At 40.5% G+C, this 17,603-nt stretch overlaps 1 protein-coding gene across 1 annotated transcript in view; it reads left to right on the top strand.

Moving 5' to 3' along the window:
• Nucleotides 1–17,603, top strand: part of zic6 (zic family member 6) — a 42,325-nt gene that overhangs the window by 12,965 nt on the left and 11,757 nt on the right. The window contains exon 3 of the mRNA XM_034181674.1: nucleotides 1,778–1,780. The gene's annotated coding sequence lies outside the window, so the exon portion shown is untranslated. The remainder of the gene's footprint in view (nucleotides 1–1,777; nucleotides 1,781–17,603) is intronic.

Below are 17,603 nucleotides of genomic sequence, written 5' to 3'. Positions count from 1 at the left end.
AGATGAGGTGAGTCTGTTTATTCCTACTTTTAATTTGTTAAACTGTATATGCTGCACATCAAACTCATGGGAATGCATCTTTGGGGAAAGTTGTGCATATTTTTGGTAGTGTTTTTAACAGATTCCTCTGAGAGTGACTGTAGTAGGATTCAGATTTATTTCTTTCAAGTTTTTAAGAGGCCTCACTCTCTGAACACCAGCTATAATTCCAGTTTTTGTAACCTAACTGTTATAGCTGTCAAGTGAAACTGCCTTCTTCTTGATTTTTGCTCAGCCAGCAAGCATTAGAAGAGCACCTGGAAATGTCAGGACAATGAGCTTTTTTTTTTGTTGAGTTTTGGGTAAGAACTCTGATATGGCTTGCGATAAATCCTTTAAAATGCTTGCTATATGAGTTTTTAATGGTGACATGCTTCTTTCTTCTCATAAATTGAGGTGAAGTGGGTTGCCTTTGATCCATACACATTAACACAACTGAAATTTTGGAAAGTTTTTCAATAGCGTCAAATCACACCAGCATATATTTTTTGTTTTGTTTTTGTTTTTTGGATTAAACGAAGTCTTAACATTTTTCTTTCCGTGCTTGTCTTCTGAGTGTAAGTGCTACATATTGCAGCCTTTTTCTCTTCTTTGTCTTAAAATAGTAAACCTCACCACAGAAAAACATAACAGAAGTGATCAAAGATGATGTGCTCAAACGCTTATCTGTGCGTCTTTAAAAGAAATCACCTTTTCCAGTTTTTTGTGCAGGGGAAGCTTGTGCCAGACTACGTTGGTGAATTTCGACAAATATACAGTGTGATATCGTTCTTCTGACCAAATGGGATGATATTCTATATCGTTGAACCCTGCCACGCCCTCCCCCCCCCACTCCAGCAATCACAATCGACTAGGCCTCCGCTTCCCAGTGTGCCACTTGTCGGCCGCCATTTTTACTTGAGCGCTCTCTGCCTAGCAACAAGCAGTATGCTCCGTTTTGGACAGGGTATATGGCGTGTACGTCGACATAATGTAAATAAAATAGTTTCATCTTGTGATTCATTAAACTGGCGTTTGGCACCCCGGCATTGTTGGGGATGAGCCCCAGCTGTGTAACAGAGGGTGGGCTGCTTTGTCGCTCCTGGTTTTTTGGTTTTATGCATCATCATGTATGTCATCTTGCGTAACGTACACCGCGCTGCTCCGGCATAAGGCCGCTTTGTCTGAGCTGCTGCGGTTGACTCTGACTGACAGTATAGTGGCGAGGACGGTGATGTGTGATTTTAATTGGATCTTCGGTTTCTTCATAATCCCAGATCAAGCCGGTGTGATGTTGACTTTTTTTTTTCCTCTCCCCGTCTCGTGCTCTGTGCCACCTCCCTGCTTTGGCCAGGTCGTATTGTTTCTCAGCTGTTTGTGCCCCTGCAGCTCCTGGCTGTGTTCAGCCTCTGTGGCTCCTTCACGATGGCTCCCTAATCTCTGCCTGTGTGCTTAAGTAGGTTTGCTTTACCAGATGCATGTAGTCTGACACAAATATCTTTTGGATGGAGCTGTGCTTCAGTCTGCTCTGCACAGCTGCATCCATTTCACTCTTAAATTTTTTTTTTTAGCAAGAATACACAGCTGCTGAGTGGTTTGGCATCCAAACATTACAATGCACAATAACGAACAATAGATGGACTCTAGGTAAATATTGCAAGCAGAAGAGCAGCAGAGAGCATAATAAGGTAATCGGTTTATCCTGCGCAAATTTGACAGCTTGGTAGTTAATAGGCTTAAACAAATACACCATCAGAAGCTGGTTTTATGTAAGACAATCATTTATGTTCAACGTGCACTGAGGTAGGTTTGTGTCGAGTGATGTGCAAACTACACAATGGTGACAAAGACAGCAGAGTGCCAGTGGCTCAGCTTTTGGATTGACGCGGGCTGATTTTTTAGATTCTCCCTCATCTTCATCTGCACTGCATTTATCTAATTTTAGAATCCCCCCCATCCACATCCCCAAACACACACACACACATGGAGCTGTGTCATCCAGCCTGCACATGGGCTTATTAAATAGGCTCCTTTTCACTCTGCCCTCTGGTTGCTGCACTGTCATCTTCAGTCTAATCCCCTCACACACTCAGCCTTCTGGCTATTGTTGCAGCAGAGATGGAGTTATGGCTGAATGCATGATATGCAGTAGGACAGAGTGAACGGTGACACCTACTTTCTTATCTAATGTGCAGTTATCTTGTGATACATTGCAGTTTACCCCTGTGGATAGTTCTTGTATTAAAAAAGTATCTGTGGCCTTGTGTAACCAACAATTTAGACACTTTATGATGACAAAGAATTTATGAAGACTTTAATATAGTATCTCCATTGAGCACCACATGATTATCCGTGATTCCCTTTTCCAAAAGAGCAAGGTTATCATGTGTGGCTTTGTAGTTCCTTGTGCACAGCAAAAGCAAAAGAAATGCACTTTTAAAAATCCACATCTTTTAAAATTCATGCTACCAAGGTGTTATGGGAGTTAGAGTAGGTTGCTTGGCGTGAGCAGACCTTTGAAGATCTTTCGGATTTTGCAAGCTCAAGATGCAACACCGTCCTTTTAAGAGAGACCTCCTTCAGACCTTTGCCAGCAGAGATCAACCAGTTTGAGCGTTAATGTGCCTGTCCCCACCTCCACACCCACACCCGCCACATTTTGGCACAGGCACGTGGTTGCGTTCACGTATGATAAGCAGCCAGATGAACGTGCATAAACCTCCACATTGGAGCAGGAATTGACATCTTTATCCTTATCTGAGCTCCTTAAAAGCTCAATAATGCCTTTAAGAAATTATTGGTTACGTTTTGTACAGCTGCGTTTAATGATTCACATTCTACAGAATGCATTTAGAAAACGTTAAGACGTCTTTGATCGTTGTGCTGAAAGAGCACGAACACCTTCATGTTTCAAACAAAGCACAAAGAGACCCTAAATGCTTGGTGTGTTTTTTCTTGTCTCTCAAAATGATCACATTCATTAGCACCAAATTGGTTCTGTTGCGAGAGAGTGCGTTTGAATACTTTTTTTTTGGGGTGATTTCTCAAATCTCTGCTGTTTGAGGTGGACCTTAAAAAGGATCACACTGATCATGGTCCAGGATTTTTCACAGCAGTGAGCAATCGCGAGTGTTTAATTTTATGTGTTGCAGTATGCATTGCAAGGCAGCTGTGTAATCAAGCCTGTGAACTCGACATCTGACGGAAGGATTCTGTTTCTGATCACATCCCTACTGAAGTCCATCCATTTGCTGAACATGGGTGTGTTCACGCTCTTGGGTTTACAGCTTTGGTATGTACCCGGTAGCTTAACACATATACTCGACATGATGCAAAAAAACTTGTTTTTAGGTGAGGTTTATTACTCCTATAGCCATACTGAGGATCCAAGAGGCAACATTTGAGAGAGCTGGGCTCAAGGATGTGTGTTGCAGGGCTATCTCGCTGTTAACTTTATGCATTACAAGAGCACCCCAGGGCCTGAGGGTACAATGATGGATGCAGGGTGTAGGGGGTTAGGGGGCCCCGCACACAACCCGAGAATTCCCCTTGGGCCTTTTCAATTACAGTTAGACCAAGCGCCAGACTGTGATGATATGTTGCTTTAAGACTGCGATGTTAATAGAGCAGACAAATGTGATTTGGTGTGGTGCTGACCCTAAAGTGCATGTGAAAGACAGAAGGATAAAGGCAACAGAAATAAATGGAGGAAGGAGAGGGGCATTCAAACAGCACATACCTCTGCTGATTTCAGATAATGATGGAATTTTAACAACACTGTGTTTGTAGTCTTACTGCTTACAATACAATAATGTAATAATAATGCACGCTGAGCAATGCAGCATTAAATGTAGCTTTGTATTTGATAAGGCATACAGTATCTTGGTTTTTGCACTTATTTCTTGAATTTGTATTGAGAACTTATAAGCTTTCATTTCTGTGGCAAGAAGATACTCTTGGTAGATTTTGCAACATGCACAATTTCAGAATTGTAAATGTCTGTGTTGTTCTTTGGCAAATCTTTTTGAATTTTGATGAGTAATTATCCAGGGTAGAGCTCACATTAAATACGTTTGCATCATCTTGATGCAAATTCTAAATAGCTCAGTTATACGAGGTCTGTTAGAAAAGTATCCAACCTTTTTATTTTTTGCAAAAACCTGATGGATTTGAATCACATGTGCTTGCATGAGCCAACCTTGAACCTTCGTGCGCATGCGTGAATTTTTTCACGCCTGTCGATTGCGTAATTTGCTGGTAAGCAGCCTTTGTGTGAGGACGGTGTATAGTCTCTTGTCGGATTTTCATTGCAAGGAAAATGGCAGAACAACTGGAGCAGCGTGACTGCATCTAATTTTGCCAGAAACTGGGTGACAGCGAGGTGGAAACCATTCAGATTATTCAGACAGCTTTTGGTGATGATGCTTTGGGCGTCACACAGATTAAGGAGCGGTACAACTGGTTTAAAGACGGCCGCACAATGGTGGAGAGCGAGCCACGCTCCGGTCAGCCATCAACATGCTGAAATGACCAGATCATTTCCAAAGTGAATGCTGTGGTGATGCGGGACCGTCGTGTGACTATCTGAGAAATTGCGGAAGAGATGGACATCAGCACTTTTTCGGTACATTCCACTGTGACAGAAGATTTGGCCATGAAAAGAGTGGCGGTGAAATTGGCACGAAGCTGCTAACGGTGGAGCAAAAGCACCTTCGTGTAGAAGTCTCACAGGACATGCTGTGACATGCCCACCTCTTCCACAATTTCTCGGATAGTCACACGACTGAAAAGCCACCGAAAGCCGTCTGAATCTTCCGAATGGTGGAAGAGGTGGGCTTCATTTTTCGGAGTCCAGAATGTCCTGTGAGACTTCAACATGGAGTTGCTTTTGCTCCGTCGTCAGCTTCGGCATGAATTTCGCCGCCACTCTTTTTATGGCCATATCTTCTGTCACAGTGGAATGTACTGAAAAAGTGCTGATGTCCACCTCTTCAGCAATTTCTCGGATATTCACATGACAGTCACGCATCACCACAGCATTTACTTTGGAAATGATCTGGTCATTTCAGCATGTTGATGGCCGACCGGAGCGTGGCTCGCTCTCCACCATTGTGCGGACGTCTTTAAACCGGTTGTACCGCTTCTTAATCTGTGTGATGCCCAAAGGATCATCACTGAAAGCCATCTGAATCTTCCGAATGGTTTCCACCTGGCTGTCGCCCAGTTTCTGGCAAAATTTGATGCAGTCGTGCTGCTCCAGTCGTTCAGCCATTTTCCTTGCAATGAAAATCCAATGAGAGACTACACCCATCCTCACACAAAGGCTGCCTACAAGCAAATGACGCAATCGACAGGCGTGAAAAAATTCACGCATGCGCACAAAGGTTCAAGGTTGGCTCATGCAAGCACAAGTAATTCAAATCCATCAGCTTTTGTAAAAAATAAAAAGGTCAGATACTTTTCTAACAGACCTCGTACATATTCTTGTGAAATGGTTTGTATGATATGTTACGAAACATTATGCACAATACCTTGTGCATAATCCCATAAATACATATGTATGTGCATCTTACAATAACTGTTCAGACCTGATGGTTAGCATTAGGGTTATAGTTATATTTAGGGTTAGGTTTAGCGTTAGAATAACAAAAATAACAAGAATAAGATGACTCCCTCTGCCCATCCCTGTTTTATTTTTTGTTCATAATGTCAACTTTTTTTTGATCATGTTGTCACAGACTGCCACCTGATGAATACATGGGTCATATACACATTATTGTGCATTACCTTTTGTACATTTTACTACAAATGTTTCGTATAAGGCATTTGGTTCCATCCAAATGAAAGACAAAAAAGACAATGGTCATGCTTGTTGGTGGGATACACTATTGGGTGGGTGCACTATTTTGAAGTTGTGAAGTTGAAAAATTGGCAAAGGCAACAAAAATGAGCCATGTGGCTGACAGACCAGACAGCGTTTAAATACCAAATGTACTTATGCTTCTCTGTGCTTGCACTGGTGTGCTGGTCTTAGATTGAGCAGAAGAAAGTGGTTGTACTATAGATAGATAAAAAACAATTCCAAAGTCAAGCACATAGTTTCAACTGTTATTTTTACTGAGCAATTTTCAGATACACCTTACATACAGTAGTTGGGTTTCCAAAATGCGCATCCTCTGCTTGTGCTGGATATCATCATCATCATCATCATCATCATCATCATCATCATCATCATCATCATCATCATCATCATCATCATCATCATCATCAGTCATTGGTCTGCAGCAAAGCTGCGAACTGAAGACACTAATTGTGAGTGTCATAATTGGGTGTAAAAGGAGCCAAAAGGCTCAGCCATTCACAAGCAAAGATGGGGCGAGGATCACCACTTTGTGAACAACTGCGTGAAAAATTGTCCAACAGTTTAAGAACAATGTTTCTCAATGTTCAATTGCAAGGAATTTAGGGATTCCATCATCTGCAGTCCACAATATAATAAGAAGATTCAGAGAATGTGGAGAACTTTCTACACGTGAGCTACTTGTTGAAAACCAACATTGAATGCCCGTGACCTTTGATCCCTCAGGCAGCACTGCATTAAAAAAGGATCTTACTACGTGGGCTCAGGAACACTTCAGAAAACCATTATCAGTTAACACAGTTCATCGCTACATCTACAAATGCAAGTTAAAATTCTACCATGCAAAGCAAAAGCCATACATCAACAACATCCAGAAATGCCACCGCCTTCTCTGGGCCCAAGCTCATTTGAAAAGGACAGACGCAAAGTGGAAAAGTGTGCTGTGGTTTGATGAGTCCACATTTTAAATTGTTTTTGGAAATCATGGACATCATGTCCTCTGGACAAAAGAGGAAAAAGACCAACCAGATTGTTACCAGCACAAAGTTCAAAAGCCAGCATCTGTGATGGTATGGGGGTGTGTTTTGCCCATGGCATGGGCAACTTACACATCTGTGATGGCACCATCAATGCTGAAAGGTACGTCCAGGTTTTGGAGCAACACATGCTGCACATTCTTGGAGCCACATTCTGCACGTGTTACAACAGCGTGGCTTCGTAGTAAAAGAGTGCTGGTACTAGACTGGCCCCCTGCAGTCCAGAACTGTCGCCCATTGAAAATGTGTGGCACATTATGAAGCGCAAAATACGACAACGGAGACCCCGGACTGTTGAACAACTGTAGTTGTACAGCGAGCAAGAATGGGAAAGAATTCCACCTACAAAGCTTCAACAGTTAGTGTCTTCAGTTCCCAAATGCTTACTGAGTGTTGTTAGAAGGAAAGGTGATGTAACACAGTGGTAAACATACCACTGTCCCAGCTTTTTTGAAATGTGTTGCAGGCATCCATTTCAAAATGAGCAAATATTTGCACAAAAACAAAGTTTATCAGTTTGAACATTAAATATCTTGCCTTTGTGGTGTATTCAGTTGAATATAGGTTGAAGAGGATTTGCAAATCATTATATTCTGTTTTTATTTACATTTTACACAATGTCCCAACTTCATTGGAATTGCGGTTGTACAAAGATAGGAGCATGGATGAAAATGCACTTCCCCACATGCACGTTAGACCACATGTTATAAATCATCAAGAGACGATCCCTCATGTGTGTGAACACTTGTAAATTCTGACTGTGTAACAATAACCTTTGTTTTGGGAAGATTTGGCTTGGCAAGGTTGTTCCAAGTTATGCTAAATAAAAATATCACATCTATAAAAGCCACATTAAAGTGCTGAGAAGATGTTTTTCTCATCATTATTACATTGTGAAAAATCCAGATCCTTATCCAGATCTGCACAAAATATCCCGTGTTAGTTTGATTAAATAGGTGAAACTGACAGGTTTCATCATGATTGTTGGGTTACACCCTGTTTATGCCGAGTCCACGGCCTATGCGTGATTGAAAAATGGCTTCTGCTCCCCGTCACTCTCACTGGCTCTCACTGGGTTGCAGGCTGGTCACAGTGGGGTCTCCATGGTCGGAACAATGATCCCTCTTGTTCGCCTTCACTCTCCATCGGTCTCCAACAGGTGCACGAGTGTATTGAACTGTTTAAAACACTCGCAGCAGTTGTGCGTCCAGTTAAAGGATACATGGGTCTCATAATCGGTCTTGTTAACTCTCACAGGTAGTAACCCACTCCCAACCTCATCCTATTGGTCGATATAGAGTCTGAATTGACTCTGCATGGGGTTGAATCACTGATCATGGATATTAATATATATTTCACCTGCACAATTCAATTGCAATGCACGCTTGGTGTAAACACAAATAACAGATCAAACTGGAGACCAACCAAGACTTCTGAGAGTTGATAACATGTCATGGTCTTGTTGGTTTTATATGGGTCTCGGTCCAGTGTAAACGGGGCATTAGTTTTTAAGAAATTGATTACAATGCAATAAATAAATAAATATCTTTCCATAAATGGTAAATGGACTGCTTTTATATAACGCTTTTCCATCTGCATCAGACGCTCAAAGTGCTTTACACATCAAATGTGTCACATTCACCCCATTGTGAGGCTGCTACCATGCAAGGTGCCCACTACACACCAGGAGCAACTAGGGGATTAAGGACCTTGATTTTCTGGTCAGGCTGGGATTTGAACCGAGGATCCTCTGGTCTGAAGCCCAACACTTTAACCACTAGACCATCACCTCCATTTTCTATTTAAAAGAAAGTAAAAACAATTCAATTACAATCCACATCCCAATTCAGGGCAACACCAAAATCTAATAATAGTTTTTTGTTATTTTATTTTATTTTATTTTTGTCTATGGATAAAACTGACCATTAATTTTTTTGTTTTGTTTTTTGGAGACATCACATCAACAATTGTTGACAAATGCTGCTAACAGACAGATAGATAAACCTAACCCCTGAGGCAGATCTAACAACCTCACATTGGCTAATTTATGTACACTCATCAATATAATAACTCTCACAGATCATTTAATTCTTTTTGAAGTGAAAGAAATATTGATGGAAGCAGTCCGGCATCAGCGACAGACCAAAGGGAGCTCTCGGGGCATGAGAGAGTGATTAGTTTTACACCAGCTTTGAGGAGTTCAGGTTTAATCTGGGCAAAGTGTTGGACTGTCCCTTTATCTTTGAGGTGATCAATAAAGAATCCTAACCTTGTATTGGACATACGCTATGATATGGTAATGGCTTACACAACGTTCTGCAGTGCTTTGTGTGTACTTGTTTACTTACCATCATAACAAGCTGTAGTTTGTTTGTCACAGAATCAATCTGAGGTCAGAATTAGTGGCGGTATACATTGTTACTGTAGCTTATTGGTGAAATTATTGCACTATGTATATACTATTGCTATTATGAGCGTCACTTTATTTCTTCAGTTATGTAACTGAGAGAATTTTGCAATCCATCTGTGTGACTGCTGTGGGCCTCGGAAATGTTAGTCTGCAACAAAAACAGCACATTCCTGTAAAAACACATAGATTTCAGTCAAACCAGCACAAAATCCCCAAAGTGTCAGATATCATGTTGTTTGCCGAAACAAAATCTGATGTGTATTAAATATGCACTGCTGCAGAAACCATGACATTCCGGGTTTGAAATCAATCAATCAATCAATCAATCAATTTTTAATCATTTTTTTTATATAGCGCCAAATCACAACAAACAGTTGCCCCAAGGCGCTTTATATTGCAAGGCAAGGCCATACAATAATTATGTAAAACCCCAACGGTCAAAAAGTCAGGCACTTCTGATTTAAAGCTCTCTTTTTCAGAGGAGCTACAGCATCCAAAGTTGTCTTCAATGAGGATGTAAAACTATTGACAAGATACTCTATCTCAGTTACAGAGTTTAGGTAGCTACTCTGCACTGTGTTGGTATATGGCATTAGAGAACATAAAGAAGGAATCATATCCTTAAACCTAGTTACAGCGCTTTCTGAAAGACTTCTAGTGTAATGAAACTTATTCCCCACTGCTGGGTAGTCCATCAGAGTAAATGTAAATGTTATTAAGAAATGATCAGACAGAAGGGAGTTTTTAGGGAATACTGTTAAGTCTTCTATTTCCATACCATAAGTAAGAACAAGATCTAAGATATGATTAAAGTGGTGGGTGGACTCATTTACTTTTTGAGCAAAGCCAATAGAGTCTAATAATAGATTAAATGCAGTGGTGAGGCTGTCATTCTCAGCATCTGTGTGGATGTTAAAATCGCCCACTATAATTATCTTATCTGAGCTAAGCACTAAGTCAGACAAAAGGTCTGAAAATTCACAGAGAAACTCACAGTAACGACCAGGTGGACGATAGATAATAACAAATAAAACTGGTTTTTGGTACTTCCAATTTGGATGGACAAGACTAAGAGTCAAGCTTTCAAATGAATTAAAGCTCTGTCTTTGTTTTTGATTAATTAATAAGATGGAATGGAAGATTGCTGCTAATCCTCCGCCCCGGCCCGTGCTACGAGCATTCTGACAGTTAGTGTGACTCGGGGGTGTTGACTCATTTAAACTAACATATTCATCCTGCTGTAACCAGGTTTCTGTAAGGCAGAATAAATCAATATGTTGATCAATTATTATATCATTTACCAACAGGGACTTAGAAGAGAGAGACCTAATGTTTAATAGACCACATTTAACTGTTTTAGTCTGTGGTGCAGTTGAAGGTGCTATATTATTTTTCTTTTTGAATTTTTATGCTTAAATAGATTTTTGCTGGTTATTGGTAGTCTGGGAGCAGGCACCGTCTCTACGGGGATGGGGTAATGAGGGGATGGCAGGGGGAGAGAAGCTGCAGAGAGGTGTGTAAGACTACAACTCTGCTTCCTGGTCCCAACCCTGGATAGTCACGGTTTGGAGGATTTAAGAAAATTGGCCAGATTTCTAGAAATGAGAGCTGCTCCATCCAAAGTGGGATGGATGCCGTCTCTCCTAACAAGACCAGGTTTTCCCCAGAAGCTTTGCCAATTATCTATGAAGCCCACCTCATTTTTTGGACACCACTCAGACAGCCAGCAATTCAAGGAGAACATGCGGCTAAACATGTCACTCCCAGTCTGATTGGGGAGGGGCCCAGAGAAAACTACAGAGTCCGACATTGTTTTTGCAAAGTTACACACCGATTTAATGTTAATTTTAGTGACCTCCGATTGGCGTAACTGGGTGTCATTACTGCCGACGTGAATTACAATTTTACCAAATTTACGCTTAGCCTTAGCCAGCAGTTTCAAATTTCCTTCAATGTCGCCTGCTCTGGCCCCCGGAAGACAATTGACTATGATTGCTGGTGTCGCTAACTTCACATTTCTCAAAACAGAGTCGCCAATAACCAGAGTTTGATCCTCGGCGGGTGTGTCGTCGAGTGGGGAAAAACGGTTAGAAATGTGAACGGGTTGGCGGTGTACACGGGGCTTCTGTTTAGGGCTACGCTTCCTCCTCACAGTCACCCAGTCGGCCTGCTTTCCCGGCTGCTCGGGATCTGCCAGGGGGTAACTAACGGCGGCTAAGCTACCTTGGTCCGCACCGACTACAGGGGCCTGGCTAACTGTAGAATTTTCCACGGTGCGGAGCCGAGTCTCCAAATCGCCCAGCCTGGCCTCCAAAGCTACGAATAAGCTACACTTATTACAAGTACCGTTACTGCTAAAGGAGGCCGAGGAATAACTAAATATTTCACACCCAGAGCAGAAAAGTGCGGGAGAGACAGGAGAAGCCGCCATGCTAAATTGGCTAAGAGCTAGTAGCTACGTAAGCTAGCGGATTCCTAAAAACACGCAAAGTGAATAATGTGTAAATAATTTAGAGGTGATTCAGCAGAAGGAGTGCTTTAGTTAAGGCACGTAAAGATTACACTGGGAAACAAATCGTAATCTAGATAACTAGATCAATCTAACTGCACAGATTAAACAGCTAACAGATACAGAAAAACACCGCTGTGCTCCGGAACAGGAAGTGATACAATACCGCAATGAGAGCCAACCACCAGTAGAGGCCAATCACATAATATTTGAAAATTTACAGCAACCAGCTATAAAATAATCATCAAAAAACCCTACATATGTTATCACCCATGCACTGGTATTATTAAGACTTAGTCAAATATATCATTAACTATGCCCTCTGTATTAATTTAATCCAGATTATGCCACCTCTTACCAGCCATGAATAATGCCACGGAGCCTGAGAGAAAAAAGAAAAAGATGTCACTCCCACCCTGACTTATTACCACGGAGCTGTAAGTAACAAATTGTGTGTGGTTTTGTTTTTAATACATATGTTTTGAAATATTGTATTTGTTCCTTTTATCAACAAACAAAGCAAAGATACCAGCCGGTTCTGTACATAAAAAAAAAGACTGAAAATGGATCAAGAGGCAGCGTGGGCTGGAAAACACACACAAATATGTATTTTATGCCAGAGGCGACATAAACGCACTGACACAATTATCTAAACACATTTTTATTATTCATCATCATTATAAAACAGGCTTTCATGTTGTGTGGAAAAACGATTATACTGAAAGACTGGGTAGAACATTTTATGCTGCATTTTTTAAGCTACTACATGTATCTTAAAAAATGTGTACATGACCCACAGTAATATCATATCATATCATATCATATCATATCATATCATATCGTGTATATCACACACAGGGGTGGTGTAAGTGGTTAATGTGCTTGGTTTCAGTGTGGAAGGTTCATGGTTCAAACCCCACCCTGCACATTTCTCCATGAGTTGCGTCAGTGGCTATGATAGTGAAGGGAACATGTGAAGATGGTGGAGCAGTTGCATGAACTAGAGGTGGTGAAGGTATACTTAGGGTCAGCTACCCAAAGCAATGGAGAGTGTGGTAGAGAGGTGAAGAACAATGTGCAGGCAGGGTAGAGTGGGTGGAGAAATGTGGCAGGAGGGATTTGTGACAAAACTGTATCCACAAGAGTGAAAGGGAAAGTTTACAAGGTGGTATTGAAGTGTATGTTTACATGTGGTTGCTGTGAACAAGAAAACAGGAGCTGAAAATGCTGCGAAGGAGAAGATCGAGGCCAACAAGGAGGTTTGCGGAAGTGGTGAGGGAGGACATGAAGGTAGTTGTTGTGACAGAGGAAGATAGAGAGGACAGTGTGAGATGGAGGCAGATGATCTGCTGCAGCAACCTCTAATGGGAGCAGCCAAAAGAAGGAGATATTTCATGTGTCATGTCATATTATATATATCTGTTTTATATCATATGATTTTATATTATATGATATAAAATCATATTATAGGTGCAGCTCCATCCAGAGATGGGAGTTGTGTTTGTGATGGCGATCCTCCTGTCCTGTGCACCAACAGCAATTCTTGTATATTTGTCCGTGAATTGTTCTGTGAATTATTTCTGTAATTTATGTTTGTAGCATGGCCCAAGCAGAGGGTCGCCCCTTTGAGTCTGGTCTGCTTGAGGTTTCTTCCTCAGAGGGAGGTTTTCCTTAACACTGTTGCTCTGGGGGTTGGTAAGGTTAGACCTTACCTGTGTGAAGTGCCTTGAGGCAACTCTGTTGTGATTTGGTGCTATATAAAGGAAAAAAAAAAAATCAGGCTATGTCGTGTTATCTAATATATCATATTGTATTGTACTGTATCATATCACATCGCATGTATACCTTATATCTGTATACAGATACATTGGGGCATGATACAGGGCATGATACATAAACAGATGTGATAAGATATTTATCACATATTACAACAAAAATAAAAAACAAGAACCATATAATTATAGTCAACTCCATTTGTCAAGTTCCATTGGAGAAAGAACAAGGAGCCCTTTCATGTCCTTGGTTCCACTCAAACATTCAGTGAAAAAAATCCACACCACTCTCCATTTTCCTGGTGGTGTTATGTTCTTATGTCTCTCTATAAAGTCATGAGTGTCCTCTTCACTGATGTCTAACAATGTCAGTATGAGACTCAAGTTGTAGAATTGTCCCTGCTAGGGAGGCTAAAACTCTCTCACCTTGATCAGACATCTTGGCTGAATGAAATGATCTGGATCCTGTATCAGGATCCTGCACTTCTCACCAGGGTAACACAAAATGGGGGTGTGTCATTGATGGGGTTGAGAAATGGGGGCTCCTGAGTGGATGAAAAACGAGGCGATACAAAGCCTGGTATTTTCAATGTCTTTTTTGTATTGCCCTGTTTTAAGATTTGTATCACCCTGATTTTCTTGCCACAGTTTCCAGGGTAGTAAAATTGATAGGAAAAGTGTATTATTTATCAGCCCTATTTTTCTTGTATCTCATGAGGGCTGGTTTATGAATATAGGGAAGCTTTTTGTTGTAAATGTGATAACACATCTTATCACATTGTTTGGTATCATATGTCACATCATGTCATGTCATATCCTGCCCAGTCTCATGCTTTTTTTTATACCATCCAAAATTTTTGCATGACACATCACAAAAATCTACTCCATTTCATGATGGTATCACAAACAAATGGATTAAATCACTTTTCGTGACGCCATCACCAATTTGGCATGAGATCCGGTTGATCATATCATATCACTAGTCCTGATATAATTTTTTTGTCTTATTTCATTTGGTTTTTATCTATGTGCAGCTTGTGCTGAGATTTTAGCTCATAAAAAAGCTCTTATTGCATGTGGAGTCATGGTTACGGTGGTGTGTACGTACATGTATGTGTTGTGATAATAGGGGTGTTTCTCTGCCAAAGTTCAAATGAAGCTGAGGCTTGTGGAAGACTGAAGTTCTCATGTATTCATAGATCACAGAATTTCTGAAAGATTTGGCTTTGATCATTTCTAAAATATTTTCCTTTAATCATTTCAAGTCACTTGTGCCTTTATTTATAAAACCTATTTAGACAATCAAGGCGCTGAAAATAATTAGACTAGCATGAGCGTGGACATGTATTCCCTTTCAATCAATTAAAAGCAGCTCTGTTAATTAAAGTTCTGAGCTGTGACTCTGCCCAAATCATTTTCTTATTAGTCACCGCGTTCCTTAGATGTGTTGTCAGGAGAGTGTTTTTTTTGTACCACCCACCCCCCACTTTTTAGTTGCTGCTTTCTGTGTTTTCTTTTTTTTTCCACATGGAAATCCCACTGACCCATATAGTTGATCTCATTTTTGAAGTACACAATATAGATTTCAAATTAAGAGAAGAGGAGCACTATTATTAGTCTTATGCAAGGGACTTGAGGGTGCAGCTGAGCTCTCTGAGCGAACACATTACCATCTCATTTGGTTGCGGCTGAGATTACCTGATGCATTTGAGCTGTTTCATCACAGGCATGCAGAAGAGGCATTCAGTCACTGGAACATCTCACAAACATCACACATGACAACTCGTGATGCCACCTCACTCGTGTTTGCCTTGAAAGGTCTCTCCCTGACAACAACACCCTATTGATCCTCTGCACCGTTTAACCACCTCTGCACACTCTCTCACACGTGCACACCTGAGTGGCTGTGGATTGAAAATGTCAGTATTTAGCTGTTAGCTCAGCATAGTTGTCGGTCATTGTGGGATTGGCCCTAGAGGGCCCCTTGTGCAAGGTTTGAAGAATGATGAAAATCAGCAGTGTCAATAACAGCTCAGCCCTCAGTGCTGAAATAAAATGCAACACTTACATTCTGTGTGCTGATTAAAAGGCTGTGGTGTGCCATAAACTATCAAAACAAGAAATAAACTACTCAAATTAAAATTCTGCTTTTAATTGGGCAGATGAAAGACCCAATTAGTTGCAGTTGATTTGGGATCTTTCCCCCCTCCCAAACCATCTCATCCTCATTAGAAATAGGAACAAAATTATGGATTTAAAACCTATTTTATTCTCTTTCCTCATTTTTCACTTTAGATTAAAACAATTCATTACCTCTTCATATTCACAGGAAAGCATGTATTACCGCATTCATCCAAATATAAGGGGACACTGATTATAAGACAACTTCCCTTTTTAAGACATATTATTTAAAAAAAGGCTTTCTGAAAAACAAATCTGTTTTTTTTTTAATTAAGAAAATGCTTTTATGTGAAAGTAACAAAATTAAAATTACATTTCATGGGCAGCCCTCATTTTAAATTTTACACACTGTTGTTTATAGGACCGTGGGAACTTTTTCTGAGTGTTAGCATTTTTAAAATCTCAAATAAAACTTTGTCATGTTGCTTCTCTTTGCTACTTGAGAGTTGATTGATGATTCTGCTGCATCTATCACCAGGTTCATGAAGTTTGCATCATGACTCCTTCTTTGTTGCTGTTTAACTTAAGGTGCTTTAAAAAAGAGCAATTACTGTGCCTCACTATCATGCAGCATTTTAAGCTAGTTAGAATTCAATTTAATTTAATTTGTTTCATTTATACAGTGCCAAATCACAACAAAGCTGCCTCAAGGTGCTTCACACGAGTAAGGTCTAACATTACCAACCCCTAGTGCAACCCCTGGCAAAAATTATGGAATCACCAGCCTCGGAGGATGTTCATTCAGTTGTTTAATTTTGTAGAAAAAAAGAAGATCACAGACATGACACAAAACTAAAGTCATTTCAAATGGCAACTTTCTGGCTTTAAGAAACACTATAAGAAATCAGGAAAAAAAATTGTGGCAGTCAGTAACGGTTACTTTTTTAGACCAAGCAGAGGGAAAAAATATGTAATCACTCAATTCTGAGGAAAAAATTATGGAATCATGAAAACAAAAGAACGCTCCAACATATCACTAGTATTTTGTTGCACCACCTCTGGCTTTTATAACAGCTTGCAGTCTCTGAGGCATGGACTTAATGAGTGACAAACAGTACTCTTCATCAATCTGGCTCCAACCTTCTCTGATTGCTGTTGCCAGATCAGCTTTGCAGGTTGGAGCCTTGTCATGGACCATTTTCTTCAACTTCCACCAAAGATTTTCAATTGGATTAACATTCGGACTATTTGCAGGCCATGACATTGACCCTATGTGTCTTTTTGCAAGGAATGTTTTCACAGTTTTTGCTCTATGGCAAGATGCATTATCATCTTGAAAACTGATTTCATCATCCCCAAACATCCTTTCAATTGATGGGATAAGAAAAGTGTCCAAAATATCAATGTAAACTTGTGCATTTATTGATGATGTAATGACAGCCATCTCCCCAATGCCTTTACCTGACATGCAGCCCCATATCACCAATGACTGTGGAAATTTACATGTTCTCTTCAGGCAGTCATCTTTATAAATCTCATTGGAACGGCACCAAACAAAAGTTCCAGCATCATCACCTTGCCCAATGCAGATTCGAGATTCATCACTGAATATGACTTTCATCCAGTCATCCACAGTCCACAATTGCATTTCCTTAGCCCATTGTAACCTTGTTTTTTTCTGTTGAGGTGTTAATGATGGCTTTTGTTTAGCTTTTCTGTATGTAAATCACATTTCCTTTAGGCAGTTTCTTACAGTTCGGTCACAGACGTTGACTCCAGTTTCCTCCCATTCGTTCCTCATTTGTTTTGTTGTGCATTTTTGATTTTTGAGACATATTGCTTTAAGTTTTCTGTCTTGACACTTTGATGTCTTCCT

This window comes from Thalassophryne amazonica, chromosome 11 (genome assembly GCF_902500255.1).
Source record: "Thalassophryne amazonica chromosome 11, fThaAma1.1, whole genome shotgun sequence".
NCBI classification, from domain to species: domain Eukaryota; kingdom Metazoa; phylum Chordata; class Actinopteri; order Batrachoidiformes; family Batrachoididae; genus Thalassophryne; species Thalassophryne amazonica.
Note: the sequence above shows the minus strand (reverse complement) of the source record. Positions and strands in the feature narration are given on the sequence as shown.